The sequence below is a fragment of the Taudactylus pleione genome, unplaced genomic scaffold, assembly GCF_031769625.1.
Source record: "Taudactylus pleione unplaced genomic scaffold, aTauple2 ptg000913l, whole genome shotgun sequence".
NCBI lineage: Eukaryota > Metazoa > Chordata > Amphibia > Anura > Myobatrachidae > Taudactylus > Taudactylus pleione.
Window position 1 is genome coordinate 912,691 of NW_028285314.1, and position 15,949 is coordinate 928,639.

At 41.7% G+C, this 15,949-nt stretch overlaps 3 non-coding genes across 3 annotated transcripts; all 3 read right to left on the bottom strand.

Annotated features, from left to right (window-relative positions):
• Positions 1–4,478: 4,478 nt before the first annotated feature.
• Positions 4,479–4,550, bottom strand: TRNAW-CCA (transfer RNA tryptophan (anticodon CCA)). The gene has a single exon. It is a non-coding gene; the product is annotated as a tRNA-Trp (tRNA).
• A 3,763-nt stretch (positions 4,551–8,313) lies between these two features.
• Positions 8,314–8,387, bottom strand: TRNAI-AAU (transfer RNA isoleucine (anticodon AAU)). The gene has a single exon. It is a non-coding gene; the product is annotated as a tRNA-Ile (tRNA).
• Positions 8,388–13,552: 5,165 nt separating this feature from the next.
• Positions 13,553–13,624, bottom strand: TRNAW-CCA (transfer RNA tryptophan (anticodon CCA)). Its single transcript has one exon. It is a non-coding gene; the product is annotated as a tRNA-Trp (tRNA).
• Between the last annotated feature and the right edge of the window lie 2,325 nt (positions 13,625–15,949).

Below are 15,949 nucleotides of genomic sequence, written 5' to 3' on the forward strand. Positions count from 1 at the left end.
GCTGGGAGCCAATTAACCTACCAGTATATTTTGGGATTGAGGGAAGAGACTCACACAAGCATGGGGGGAACATACAAACTACACACAGTTATGGTGCATACACACAGGACGATCGTCAACGATAACGGTATCTTTGAACGATCTCCCGGGTGTGCTGGATGATCGATATCGATCATCCAGCACACCACCAACGACAGCCAATGACCCGCGATCAACTATCGCGGGTCCCTATAGTAACCTGATCGATATCGACCAGATTGGCCTGCATGCATGGTCGATGGACGATATCTTTATCATCCATACGTGCCAGCGCATCGCAGGTCGTTGGTGGTTGGAGGCACCGAAAAATGCACGCTATGAACGATAGCGATATGATCGACGTCGTTATCATTCATATTGTGCATTTTAATCGTACCATGTGTACGCAACATTAGGGCTGTGTTGGGAATCAAACCCAAAACCTCAGTGCTATGAGACAGCAATGCTAACCATTCCATAAACCATGCTGTCCTTCTTACTTGCTTGTCACCACAGGACAGTGGCTTAAACAAGATAAATGCAGGGATTCCTCCATGTCAGACGCACTAGCTGAATAATAACAGACTTAGGGGCCTATTCATTATCGGAGGCCTATAGACCACCGATTATTAAGTATCCAAGTAGCAGAGAGTTGTGGTGGTGGATACTTAACTACCTGGATATTTAAGCTTCCCCAAAAAGCAGCTGTCCCTGCGATCTCCAAAATAATATAAATTATTATAATGTGTTGTATTAGGGACCCATCAGATGGGGGGTCACCTTGATGTGGTAGATGATCACTCAGTTTTACCCAAACATCCACTAAGAACCTCACTTATGCTCCATGGTAGGGTTAATTTGGTTAATTGTTTTCACTATCAGTGTTCTTAGTGCTAAGCTGCATACACACACAATGATTTTGTTACCAACGATTTTATGAATGATTTTATGAACTATTTTCTGTCAGATTTTTTAAAGTGTTGTCGAAGCCGGATGGTTGGCTGAGAGCTAAATTGTAAAATTAATATCTGAAGACGCCATGTTTGCGTTCTCTGCACGACACCATCTGGCGTAGTCGATATAATATCATTGTGCACGGAGCTATTTTAGCAATGTGTACATCTGCCGTGTTACTGCACACTGTTAAAAAAAATATAAAATAAATGCGCACTGATACAAATATATGAATATATATTTTTAAAGACTTCATATATTCAGTGATGACAGATGAGTCTTGTGGACATGTTTGTGACAAATAATTAAGAATACATAAAGATACTGTGAGTGTTTGCTCCGCATACAGATACAGTGTGTCTGTGACAATTGAAGTATAACACAGACACTGATATGCTCAGAAGGAGAGTTCTGAATGTGGAAATGGTCAGACGTTTAGCTATCGTTAACAATTGTAGGCCTTGTGTCCAATGCTGATGTGGTAAAGTAGAACTAACAGTTGTGTTCTGGATAAACATAGGAGAGCCTTTTGGTAAAAAATATCAGACTGTTTGCCAAAGCTTGCTCCATCTATGAACAGGACAAACTCCATTGTTTGTCATTTTTTAGCTCAGACAGAAGTAATATTGATAGTAGCCAGTGACTGTTTGAAGCTGTATATATATATATATATATATACATAGTATATATACACTTAAACGATCGCATGTGTATCCACAATGCATGCACACATATACACAGTTGCCATTGTAAATAGAAACACACACAGCGCACCTTTTTATACTGCATGTAGACACACAACGCACACTTACATATAACCATAAATATACACGCACTCATAAAAGGTTCCTGCACATTATGGTTTATATTAAAGTCATTAATTATGATGTAAAATGCATGTATTTGATATTAATGGTATACAACATGATAGACATGGCATGTTTGGTACTAAACTGACACACTGATTATTTCCAGATATCTGAATCTATCACCGAGGGAGTCGCATCTTGCGTTCGATGGTTATGGAATATAGGAAATTATTGGTTAGAATGTATACACTGTAATGTAGTGTCTCTATCTAGTTTAAATCAATTAAAGAAAGACAATGTAATCTGGAGAATTGGGACATACCCCTAGTGAACTGTCCTATGAACTACAGCGTACTACAAAGACCAAGAGCAAGAACCAATGGAATTATGTTTGTCTGTCTACATTGTTGTTATCATGATCTGTTAGGGTATATAGCCTGTGTCCCGGTCTCGGTCAGTAGCCATTCTCATGGATGACCACAGACCTCAGGATTGATGACTGTAACTGGGACCGATGCGCTTGCGTTTGTATCGACTGTACCTTATGTATTTAATAATCCTTTGCGCTCATTGTTTAGATCAAAGCGCGTAATACTCTTTTATTGTAATAATAACTTTTTGTGCTTTGGAACCACACTCAAAGTCTGGAAAGCAATTATTTCTTGTGCAACTTGCAACGCTAATTAGCGATATTTGGGTATAAAGGTTATTAAGTATTCATAGTTAATGAACGCTTTTTTTGAGCTACAAATGATTTTTGTAACTTCCCTTAATGAAAATCGTTCAGTTGGTCAGTCAGAATGAACTACAAATTAGAAACGGGAACGCGCATGAACGATAATCGTTCATCGTTATAACTCAGAAACTGAACGATATTTTCATCGATTGAACGATAGCGATGTCGTTATAGTTAAATCGTTCAAAAAAACGTTTTCGTGTGTATGCACCTTTAGATTTAAGGCCCCCATATATCTAATGACAGGTCTCGTGATCCTGCAATCGGAAACAGCGAAAGGTGACTATCAATGTTCCGCGATCTGTCAGAGGATCGGTGAAATTCACCATTGCAAATCACTGTCATATTTTGATGGTGATTGGCAAATCATTGTGATCGGCTGCAATCATAAATTAAGAGGAAGTTCAGGAACAGAGCATTTTGTCCGTACTGGAATGGGTCAGGTAGGGAGGTATGCCACGTCACCAATATCTTATACTAGCAAGTAATTAATACGAGGTACACTTCCAAAGTGAATCATTTGACTTTTTCTGGAGGTTGCCAGCTGTCATTAGCCTCCTGCCTGCTAGGAGAGGTGAGTTGAATTTAAAAAAAAAAACCTCATGGCCCATATGGGGATGGAACCCGCGACCTTGGCATTATTAGCACCACGCTCTAACCAACTGAGCTAACCGGCCAATTTCTGCCCAATTCTTGGGTCACAGGTCAGTAACAATGTTAGTTCTTTGTGAGGTTGGGGGAGGGGGAATCAGCCACAACCCTAATGTATTTATGAAAGACAGATGCACATAATTTGGAAGGGGGCATAAACCACTCGGGAAGGGGGGACATTCTCCCATAATTTGCATTAGTAGCAGTCAGCCCTGGAACTGACTTGTGTCCTTAGCCCTGAGGAGCTGGTGGGTAGACACTTCACTGGCATAAGGTATCAACGGGATGTGGTGAGGATCCCAACAAGTGGGATGCCATCTGCCGGAAACCCGGAATCCTGAATGCTGAGACAACACCAGCGCTGAAATCCCGACATGACTCGGGATGCCGATGTCGGGATCCCGATCTTAAGGACACCGTGGAAAGGTGAGTGTTAGCCGCGGAGTATTAGGTTTAGGGGGCCCGGGGGGGAGTTATTGTTAGGCTCTGGGCAGAGGAGAGGTTAGGGTTAGGCTCCGGGCAGGGGCGGTTAGGTTTAGGCACCACCGGGGGGTTAGGGTGCGGGGTAGGGAGGGTTAGGGGGTTAAATAGGACGGGGGAACATTACTTACCATTCCCCTGTCGGGATTTGAACCATAGGGACGCTGCTGTCAATGTACTCACAGCCTGCATGCCGTCCATCAGTATTTCATACCGATTCCATATCAAACAGTGCCAGGAAATAGTGCATAGAGTGCTTAGCGGTATGAGGGCTGTTCCTGGGCACTGTCTTTGCGTTCATGTTCCAGGTCATACAACCTAGTCACAGTTATATTGTGTATAGGACATACTGTGTTCAGCGTTAGCAAAGCTTCCTATGACAATGTTTATTGTACATGGGGCATTGGCTGCTGATTCCCCATGGAGTGGATGATTTTTGTATTATAAGAAAGACGCGTTTTAATATCAGCTGTAATCATGCCATAGAGTAGGGATGGGCAATGAGTGCCCACCCCCCAGCTGTTGTAGAACTACACATCCCAGCATCCACTGCCACAGTTTTGCTATATGGCCATGCTAAAACTGTTGCAAGGCCTGCTGGGATTTGTAGTTCAACACCCATGCCCTAGAAGATAGTAGAGAATCTTGGGATTCAGTATCTTTTGGGGTGTTTTATTAGGTACATCTCATCTTCAAAAGAGAAGGGTGTGAGCTGAGTGTGTCAGGAGTAAACGTGAGCTGTAATCTCTCCATAGAGTGTAGTAGGGAATATTGGCATTTATTATCTTTGTGGTGCTTTATCAGACACATCTCATCTTCATAATGACAGCTGACCCCGACGTGATTTGAACACGCAACCTTCTGATCTGGAGTCAGACGCGCTACCGTTGCGCCACGAGGCCCCTTGGAAGCATCTTAGTATAATATAAGCTAGTAACACCAAGGTCGTGGGTTCGATTCCCATATGGGCAGCTGGTTTCATTCTCATACCCAGTAACTGTTGTGTTTTGTGCTTTACAGTCTCTGTAGCTTTGAGTATATAATATATATCAGGCCTGGCCAACCTGTGGCTCTCCAGCTGTTGTGAAACTACAAGTCCCAGCATGCCTTGCCTTGTCGGATGCCATGTCCCTGCATGTGCTGGATGATACATCCGGGGCACAAGGGTGGTAATGTCATGCCCAGATCGCATTGCAGTAATACATGGATGTGGGGGGCACATTGCAGGGTGAGGTGAGAATAACGGGTGCACATCGGTGTCAGTTAGGACGTTGGTCCACATTTATTAATGATCAGTATGCTGTCATAGCACCTGGATGTAACATGCAGGTTCCTGCAATGTCCCCGGAGAGCTGCCGGCCAGTGCCGGGGCTGTTGCACATACGCAGCTGCCAGTGCCGGGGAGGAACCCTCTACTGGCTAATTCTGCACAGTGTAGCCCATAGGCCCATAGGCTACAGCGGCTACCGCCATCTTCAGCTGCCGCGGCCGATCTCCGGAATGTATCACATTCTGGATATGGGTTAATCTGGCAGCATCGCTTCCCCTGTAGAAACCTACTGTATAAGGCAGGTGTCTTCAAGCTTGGCCCTCCAGCTGCTGTGGAACTACACATCCCAGCATGCACTGCCACCTTTTTGATATAACAGCATGCTAAAACTATTGCAGTGCATGCTGGGATGTGTAGTTCCACAGCAGCTGGAGGGCCAAGGTTGAAGACCCCTGGTTTAAGGGATGCGGCTGCCTGCAGGAATGGAGGGATCACAGCCGGTATCATAGACATCTGCTGTGGTCCCTCCTTCATACATCCGGGGGGGAAATGTAATATCTGTGGTTAACCCCTGAAAACGTGTGTTATCTGGGATTATACCTCACATATACAATGATAACTGGGCCCCCTAATCACACATGCAGACGGGAAGCTGGTAACTGGGGAAAGGAGATCTGAGCAGAAACCATAAGGCTGAGGAACCCAGGGGTCTAGATACTAAGCATAAGCAGTGTTAGGAGACAGAGTGAAAAGTGATAAGAAAGTGATAAGGTACCAGCCAATCAGCTCCCAACTGTCATCTCACAGGCTGTGTTTGAAAAATGACAGTTGGGAGCTGATTGGCTGGTACCTTATCACTTTCTTATCACTTTTCACTCTGTCTCCTAACACTGCTTAGTAACTAGACCCCACAGACACAGTGCGGGCCATTTATAAAGTATATTTGAGGTATAGTCCCCGAAAACATCAATTTTGGAACCCATATCCCTGCAGGTCCCGGATGATACAGCTGGCTGCTATGATTGCATTTTGCAATAAATGGGGCCCAAGTAAGAGATAAGGAAATAACACTCAGCCCTGGCTACAGCTGACAGGGGGCTTCTCATCCTCTAAACAATACATAGAGAAAATAAATGTTGCTATTACAATGTATCTATTTAGGGGTCTACTTAGTAAACTAAAAGAAAAAGTATATTAGTTGGAGAAATGAGTATACCACCTAATTACTAAATAAGCATCAGAACAAATGGCACCTAACCTGCTGAACAGAGAACATTATCACTAGGGGAATTTACTAATTATCAGTAATTATATAGCGCTGTACAGAAAATATCAGGACACTCACATCAGTCCCTGCCCCACTGGAGCTTACAGTCTATATTCCCGAACACATACACTAGGGTTGATTTTTGCTGGGAGCCAATTAACCTACCAGTATATTTTGGGATTGTGGGAAGAAACCCACACAAGCATGGGGAAACATACAAACTACACACAGTTATGCTGCATACACACGGGACGATCGTCAACGATAACGGTATCATTAAACGATCTCCCGGGTGTGCTGGATGATCGATATCGATCATCCAGCACACCACCAAAGACGGTCAGTGACCCGCGATCAACTATCGCGGGTCTCTATGGTAACCTGATCCATATCGACCAGGTTGGCCTGCATGCACGGTCGATGGACGATATCTTTATCATCCATACATGCCCGCGCATCGCAGGTCGTTGGAGGCACCGAAAAATGCACGCTATGAACGATAGCGATATGATCGACGTCGTTATCGTTCATATTGTGCATTTTAATCGTACCGTGTATATGCATATGCACCATTAAGGCTGTGTTGGGAATCAAACCCAAGACCTCAGTTTTATGAGACAGCAATGCTAACCATTCCATAAACCATGCTGTCCTTTTTTTTTTTTAAAGATCTGTTTATTTTGGATTTTCAAATTTCAAGTGACAGAAAAAATAGAAAATGTTACAGGCAGATATCAATAACAGTAAATAACAATGTGCAACAGTTATACAAAGGTAACATGGGAAAAGCAAACTGGTGTGTGGATTCAGACGCTAAACATACATTAGGGAAGTAGAAATATAGTCCCAGTTTGAATAATAATTGTATAACAGTACAAAAATAGCCCATAAACAATATTATAATATCCAAAGAAAAGTAAAACAATACATATGGATATCTGGATAAAAACACAAAAATAACAGCAAAAAATACAAATATTAGAAAAAAGGAGGGGGGGAGGAAGAAAGAAAGGCAGAATCAATGAAGAGAGAATACGTGGTCAATATCAGGGTGATGTACAGAGCTTGTCCCCTGAGCATTCATACTATATATAGGAACATCCAGGTTTACAATTGATCAAAAGGAAATACAATACATAAGAATTTCCTTTTCATTCAAGATAACTGTCTTAGTAAATACCATGAGGTGGTCTCAAACACCTTCAAAATCTGAGCTTGTGTAGGGGAATCGAGTGATGCAATATATGCGCCCCATTTTTTATAAAAGGATGTAACCCTTCCTTCCAGCGCAGGGAAAACTGCTTGTCTATCATAATATAGGGTCTGGAGCATAATACATGCTGTCCTTCTTACTTGCTTGTCACCACAGGACAGTGGCTTAAACAGGATAAATGCAGAGATTCCTCCATGTCATACGCACTAGCTGAATAATAACGGACTTAGGGGCCTATTCATTATCGGAGGCCTATTGACCACCGATTATTAAGTATCCAAGTAGCAGAGAGTTATGGTCCATACATACTTAAGCTTCTCCAAAATGCAGCTGTCCCTGCGATCCCCAATATAATATAAATTATTATAATGTGTTGTATTAGGGACCCATCAGATGGGGGGTCACCTTGATGTGGTAGGTGATCACTCAGTTTTACCCAAACATGCGCTAAGAACCTCACTTATGCTCCAAGGTATTTGTAGGGTTAATTGTTTTCACTATCAGTGTTCTTAGTGCTTAGATTTAAGGCCCCCATACATCTAACGACAAGTCTCGTGATCCTGCAATCGGATCAGAAACAGCGAAAGGTGGCTATCAATGTTCCGCGATCTGTCAGAGAATCTGTGAAATTCAACATTGCAAATTACGGTCATATTTTGATGGTGATCGGCAAATCATCGTGATCGGCTGCAATCATAAAGTAAGAGGACGTCCAGGAACAGAGCATTTTGTCCGTCCTGGAATGGGTCATGTTGGGAGGTATGCCGCGTCACCAATATCTTATACTAGCAAGTAATTAATACGAGGTACACTTCCAAAGTGAAATCATTTGACTATTTCTGGAGGGTGCCAGCTGTCATTAGCCTCCTGCCTGCTAGGGGAGGTGAGTTGAATTTAAAAAATACAAAAATCTTATGGCCCGTACGGGGATCGAACCCGCGACCTTGGCGTTATTAGCACCACGCTCTAACCAACTGAGCTAACCGGCCAATTTTTCCTGTAAGATTTTTGTCACAAGTCAATGTTAGGTCTAATAGTGCATACACACGGTCAGATTTGTCAGATGAACGATGAACGATTTCTGACAGTATTAAAATTAATGAAATCGTCAAAATCTGACTGCAAACACAGACGACGTCAGATATCGTTATTTGACATGCGGGAACGCGTATCGTTGGTCGATGCATGCCATACATGTTAAAGATATGAACAATTGAACGATTTTTGCAATCGTTATCATTCATATCGGACAACTAATCTGACCGTGTGTACGCACCAATACTGTGGAGGGGGAGGGGGGAGTCATTTACAGACCTAAAGTTTTCATGAAAAACAGATACATATAATTTGGGAAGGGGCATAAACCACTCAGGGGGCCACAAACTGTGCACTGGCAGCAGAGGGCCCTGGAACAGACTTGTGTACTTAGCTCTGATGAGCTGGTGGGTAGACATTGCATTGGCATAATGTATCAAATAGTGCCAGGAAATAGTGCCAAGTTGTATGAGGGCTGTTCCTGGGTAATGTCTTTGAGTTCAGTGTTAGGAGAGTGAAAAGTGATAAGGTACCAGCCAATCAGCTCCTAACTGCCATGTCACAGGCTATGTTTGAAAAATTGCAGTTAGGAGCTGATTGGCTGGTACCTTATCACTTTTCACTCTGTCTCCTAACACTGCTTAGTAAATAGACCCCCAGGTTCCAGGTCATACAACCTTTTTACAGTTATGTTGTTTATAGGACATGCTGTGTTCTGTGTTAGCAAAGCTTCCTATGAAAATGTTTATTCTACATGGGGCATTTTTCAATGCCAAAAATATGCTATTTCCATATGGAGCAGCTGAGTGCCACAGGTATTAACGTGAGCTGTAACCTCACCATAGAGTGTAGCAGAGAATATTGGTTAATATCTTTTGGCACATATCTTCAAAATAGCAGCTGACCCCAACGGGATTCAAACACACAACCTTCTGATCGGGAGTCAGACACACTACCGTCACGCCAAGAGGTCCCTTGAAGCAGTTACATGATATAAGCTAGTAACGCCAAAGCCGTGGGTTCGATTCCCATATGGGCAGCTTATTTTTTTTCATATAATAAGTACAGGCACACATCCACTAGAAAACAGGCAAAAGACTGCACGATTACGTCATTGTAATCGTGCAGTCGTTTGTCAGTCTGTGATGAGCCTGCACTGAGCGAGCAGTCGTTCAGTGCAGGCTCATCAATCATCTGCAAATATGCTGAACCTGATGTTATCGTCAGGTTGACCAGCATGTTTGCACGATGATAGATGTCTAAAAGACCAATTTTTTAAATAGTCTGCAAATGATTTTCAAACGATTTTCAAACGATTATCGAATGAACGACCGATATCAATATCGTTCAATCGCTCATTTTAATCATCTGGTGGATGGGCACCTTAACTGTATGTTGTGCTTTACAGTTTCAGTACTTTTAATTATGTATATATAGTCTCCATGGCTACAGTTATTCCTGGGAACCTATCAATCAAGTTATCATCATTTTTATATTAAATCAATGTCGACATTTCAACAATGTCGACATCATGGAGGGGAATTCAAAGGTTTTTATGGGCATTGTAACAGAGTTGGTCTCCCCCACATTTTGAGGATAGGGTTACCCTCCCTGTAGCCAGGGAGGAACAACACCCTTACCTCAATTAAGACCAACTAAGGTATAAAAACCAGGTAAGTTCACTAATACCCCTTTTACACCAGAGCTAAAACCCGGATTATTGCATTGTTAAATTGGGGTAGCTCCTTGGTGTATAAGGGGAGAGGGTTGGATCGCCGGGATGAGTAACCCGGCAATACAACCCAGGTAACTTGCAGGGTTTAACACGGGAGTAGCCCGTGAAACCCTGCAGTGTGAACGGTGCGCTCCGGGTCACGATGACCTGGAGTGCGCCGCATGCTGGCCGATTGGTCCGTGGCACATCATCTCGAAGCGTCCACTTCAACGTCGGAAAAGTCGGGTCTATGCAGACCGACTCTTGTGTGAACAGCACCGACTCGGGAATGCCCTGGGTCGGCGCCGGCTAAATTCCGGGTCTGATCCGGATTGGGACCCTGTTCCAACTCCGGGTCAGACCCGGAATTTAGGTGTAAGTGGAAATGTGAGGGAGAGGTTGCACCTTCAGCAGCTTTCTCTATGCTGGACAATCTGAACCATGACTGTGCTGTGAATACTCTGCTCGTTTGAACTGCTGTCTCCTGTAACCTGAATTATTGTTCCTGGACTGTGTTTGCCTTATGTAAGAAGCCATTGCACTGGCTCTGCCTTTTCAAGCCTGGAATAAAAAGCTTACTTGTTTGCATCATCTCAGTCTCCCATTGGTCGTCTGAACTTACCCGCTACAGGCATCTTAACTAACGGGCAGCTGTGGCAGACACATTTTTTTGAGCAGCCTTCTGAGGTGCGAGAAACAATGTGTGCATAGTCCGTAGTTTGGGCACCCAAACTAGGACTTTAGACGTCCAAACCAGGAGTTTAGCCAGTTTGAGTGTCTAAACCTGGTGCTTCTGGACGCGCTAAACACTAATGGGCGTCTAATGGAAAGACAAATGAATCGCTCTGATAGATGCCCATTAGTTATGAAGCCCAAAAATGAAATGTTTTCCACCCCTATGACTACATCGCTTAGGGTGCGTATCCACTAGCAGATAGTGGAACGACAGTACGATTACAATATTGTAATCGTACAGTTGTTCCTCATCCCCTGTAGTGCCTTCACTGAAAGATAAATAGTTCATCGCAGGCACCCTCCCTCATCCCCGAACATGGTCAGTCTCTCGTTATCGGCAGATTGATCAGTATGCTCAGGCGATGATTGATGTAGAAAACAAGCAGTGTGTGCGCGCATCGCTGGTCGTTTCCGACATTTTCATGCCCGATTTGTGAATGATTAATGAGCGATTGAATGATAACTAGGTCGTTATCGTTCAATAGCTTATTTTAATCGCCTAGCGGATACGCAGCTTTAGAGAGCACATAGTGAGGTGTGGAAAGCACATTGCAGGGTGAGGTGAGAATAACGTGCACACGGGTGTCACACATGCAGATGGCGTGATGGGTACGGGATGCCGGGACTCGAGATCCTGGCAATCAAAATCCTGATGCTGCCATCCCCCAAAACCCCGCTACTTACTTTTGGGATGCTGGCGCAGAGATTCTGACAGGTTTTGGGCTCTGGTGCCGGTATTTTAAGCGGTAGGATACTAAACGTATCCCCAGAAGGGAAGGTGGTAACTGGGGAAATTAGATCTGTGCAGAAGCCGTCAGGCTGAGAAAACCAACAGACACACAGACACTGTGACATAGGGATATAACACTCTGCACTGGCTACAACTGACAGGAAGCTTCTAATCCTCAGAGATACATAGAGACACTGAGGCCCGTATTCAATTTGAGGCGAAAAGTCCGGATCCGCGATACTTTTTCGCTGATGACGTCATTTTTGCCTGTTTTGACTTTACTCCATTTTCAATTTGAAAGGCTTTCCACCTAGGCGGAAAGTCAATGCAATGTACTAGGCAAAAAAGTTTCGCCTGTGAATGGGAGGCGGAAAAAAGTGCAGAATTGGGGTTTTGGGGTGCACCGTTGCCGGAACCCCCGTGCAGCCTTCAGACAGTCCCCCAAAGGTAGACTGTGTCAAAAAATAAAAAAAAACACTTAAGAACACCCCAAAAAATTACTTTGAAAACGGGGGCGTAAAAAAAATGTTGGGGGACAAAGTTAAATACTAGCGAACTTGCCTCTGGGGGGTTCCCCAAGTATGCCCCAGGTGTTTTTTCATTGCAGGTGCTTGCGGAAGGTACATTTTTCACAATTTTTTCAACTTCACTTTAGCAACTTTTAAATATGCTGACCCCCATTTTCAAGGACCCCAAATTTGCTGGGATAAGTTATTTTCTGGAAAAAATACTCCTGAATACTATTCTGCACCACGTATACAAAATGCTATTTAGCAGCTATTCAGCCCGTTTAAAAACACCCAATACCTTCAGCAAGCCAAATCGGGGGGTACCATAGGGAACCCCCATGTCAGAGCATCTTTTGGGGGGTGTCAGGCTGATTTCCCCAAATCTGACAGGACTTTCCTCCTGTTTAAGTTTCGCCGGGTCCCGTTTCCACCTACTTTCATATTGAATACGGGGTAAAGCGGGCATGCACGCGATGTAGGCGAAAAGTCTGGGAGGCAGAAAAGTATTGCGGGTCCGCTCTAATTGAATACGGCTCTAAATGTCACTATTACAATGTATCTATTTAAGGGGTCTACTTCGTATACTAAAAAAAAAGTATATTCTGCAGTAGTTTGAGACTCAGGGGCCTATTCTGACTATAGACTTTGCATGTAACACCTACATAAGTGACAATAAATGTAAGCGGGTCTCTGGGAACATGGCGCCTGTACTGCGAATGCGTAAATCTCCCCGGTGAATTCTGCAGCACAGACGTGGGACTGCGGAGAGGTGAGTATTATATACAGGTGCAGGGTCTTCGATGTGGGCCCTCCTGGACACCCTACATTCTTCATAAATACACCATTACCAATTGCACCGTGAGCTGTCATAGAACCATCAGGTAAACCATGTCATCGTTAATACGCATCTAGAATCATGCAACCAAGTGCTGCTTCCATTGCAATAAAGTGCTCTGGCCTGTAATACAGAGGACATACTGTATTGCATGTTAGCAAAGCTTATAATGAAAAAGGTTTTGTTTTTTTGTAGATGGGGAAGTTTGACGGCGATCACCATCCGTCATTTACTGTCTCAGTGCCCAAAAATACGCTATTTCCATATGGAGTGGATGATTTTTGCATTATAGGAAAGAGAACTGAGCAGGGTGTGAGCTGAGTGACACAATAATAACATGAGCTGTAACCTCACCATAGAGTAGGGGTGGGCAATAAGTATATTCCCCCTCCAGCTGTTGTAGAACTACACATCCCAGCATGCACTGCCACAGTTTTGCTATTTAGACATGATAAAACTGTTGCAAGTCAGTTGGGATTTGTAGTTCAACAACAGCTGGAGGCCCACCCCCTGTCATAGAGGGTAGGAGAGAATCTTGGGAGTTTGTCTCTCTTAGGGTGCTTTATCAGGTACATCTCATCTTCAAAAATGGTAACTGACCCCGACGTGATTTGAACACGCAACCTTCTGATCTGGAGTCAGACGCGCTACCGTTGCGCCACGAGGTCCCATGAAAGTTGTGCAGCATCATTTAAGCTAATGATGACAGGGTCATGGGTTCGATTCCCATATGGGCAGCTTGGCTTTTCTTGTACCCAGTAACTGTTGTGTGTTGTGCTTTGCAGTCTTTGTAGCTTTGAGTTTATATCGTCTTCATGGCTACAGCTATTCCTGGGAACCTAACAAATAGGTTCTCATCATTTTTACATTAAATCCTGGGACATTGTAAATACATATATTTTGATTTGCAAATTAACTTTTATATACTCTGCATTTGCACATGTGTGGGGCTTTTTTTAAATCTTTTCTCCTGGTGTCCATCCCTATCATTCTGCCTCCTACCTGACCCTATATGACAGTGCAGCTGGTATTGTGCTTCTCTTGATGAACATGCAAATCATTGTGTGGACTAAAATTTGGGTTACATATTACTATTCATTCTTATTTATTAGAATTATTCATTAGCATTTACTGATATAGTGCCAACTTATTATTATATTTATTATTTACTAATATAGCACCAATTTATTATTATTATTATTATTATTATTATTATTATTATTATTATTAACTGATAAAGCACATTATTATTATTATTATTATTATTATTATTATTATTATTATTATTATTATTATCTGATAAAGCACATTATTATTATTATTATTATCTGATAAAGCACATCAATATTATTATTAACTGATAAAGCACATTATTATTATTATTATTATCTGATAAAGCACATTATTATTATTATTATTATCTGATAAAGCACATCATTATTATTATTATTAACTGATAAAGCACATTATTATTATTATTATTATTATCTGATAAAGCACATCATTATTATTATTATTAACTGATAAAGCACATTATTATTATTATTATCTGATAAAGCACATTATTATTATTATTATTATTATTATTATTATTATTATTATTATCTGATAAAGCACATCATTATTATTATTATTATTATTAACTGATAAAGCACATTATTATTATTATTATCTGATAAAGCACATCATCATTATTATTATTATTATTATTATTATTATTATTAACTGATAAAGCACATTATTATTATTATTATTATTATTATCTGATAAAGCACATTATTATTATTATTATTATAATTATTATTATTATCTGACAAAGCACATTATTATTATTATTATCATTATTATTATTATCTGATAAAGCACAAAATTATTATTATTTACTGATATAGTGCCAACTTATTATTTTTATTTACTAATATAGCACCAATTAATTATTATTATTATGCAGAAAAGATGTCCCCGGAATAATAGGCGCAGGCACCATTTTCCAGAGACCCACGCATGCGCAGTAGAGGAGGGGGCCCAAACAGAGGCGGCACATGGGCCCCCACCTCTTTTAAAATGCCCCTGGGCCTGGCATCCTATGAGCCCTGTTAAGGACACTTTGTGGCTTGCCAGGAATCATGCTGAGAAAGAGAGAAGATGTAGCCGGCTATGAGGTGGTTTCCATCACAGAGAGTCCTGGGGGAGAGGAGGGTTATACATATCTCCCCTTCTCCACCTTCCCATTGATCTGTGTCAGTCTTTCAATAAAGCTTTGGGCTTGTGATTCCCCCTCCCCAACTCTCCTTCCCTTCCCCCATCACAGCTAGAGCTGAACATTGAGTCTGACTTGGAGCAAAGAGTGTCCTCTAGTTGATAGACAGCTCACTTGGTTAGTGTGTGTTTCTACTGATAGCAAGGTCGTGGGATGAAACCCCAAACAATGCTATGTCGTATTTTTTTTTTCCTTTATTATTTTTTTAATTTGGCACAAAGTAGTAATTTTTTTGCTTGTTTGTGCACTTTTGAGCATACACTCATCTTCATGGGTAAAGCTATTGCATAAAAAAAAAAATAGGCTTCCACCATTTTTAAATAAAAACCAGTGAAAATACAGGTGCAGATATTTTTTATTTACTAACAATGTCTATGTACCATACATGATCTATTTTAGGCTTTTCTCCTGGTGCGGTTTTCCATTCAACAAGCACAAAAATAAATAAATATATATATATATATATATATATATACTGTATATATATATATATATATATATATAAATATATATAAAGACACAGCAGGCTTGGCACTCATACTCCAATAGTCAACGGTGGGTGCCCTCCGCTATATAGAAAATACAGTCAACAAGCAGAGGCGGCGGCACTCTCTTAATAAATGATAATACAATCCGGTTAAGAAACCTATATAATTTTTTTATTTTATTTATTTATTTTTATTTATTTATTTTAAATTTTTTGGACCATACGTACCTACTCTCCCCAAATTGT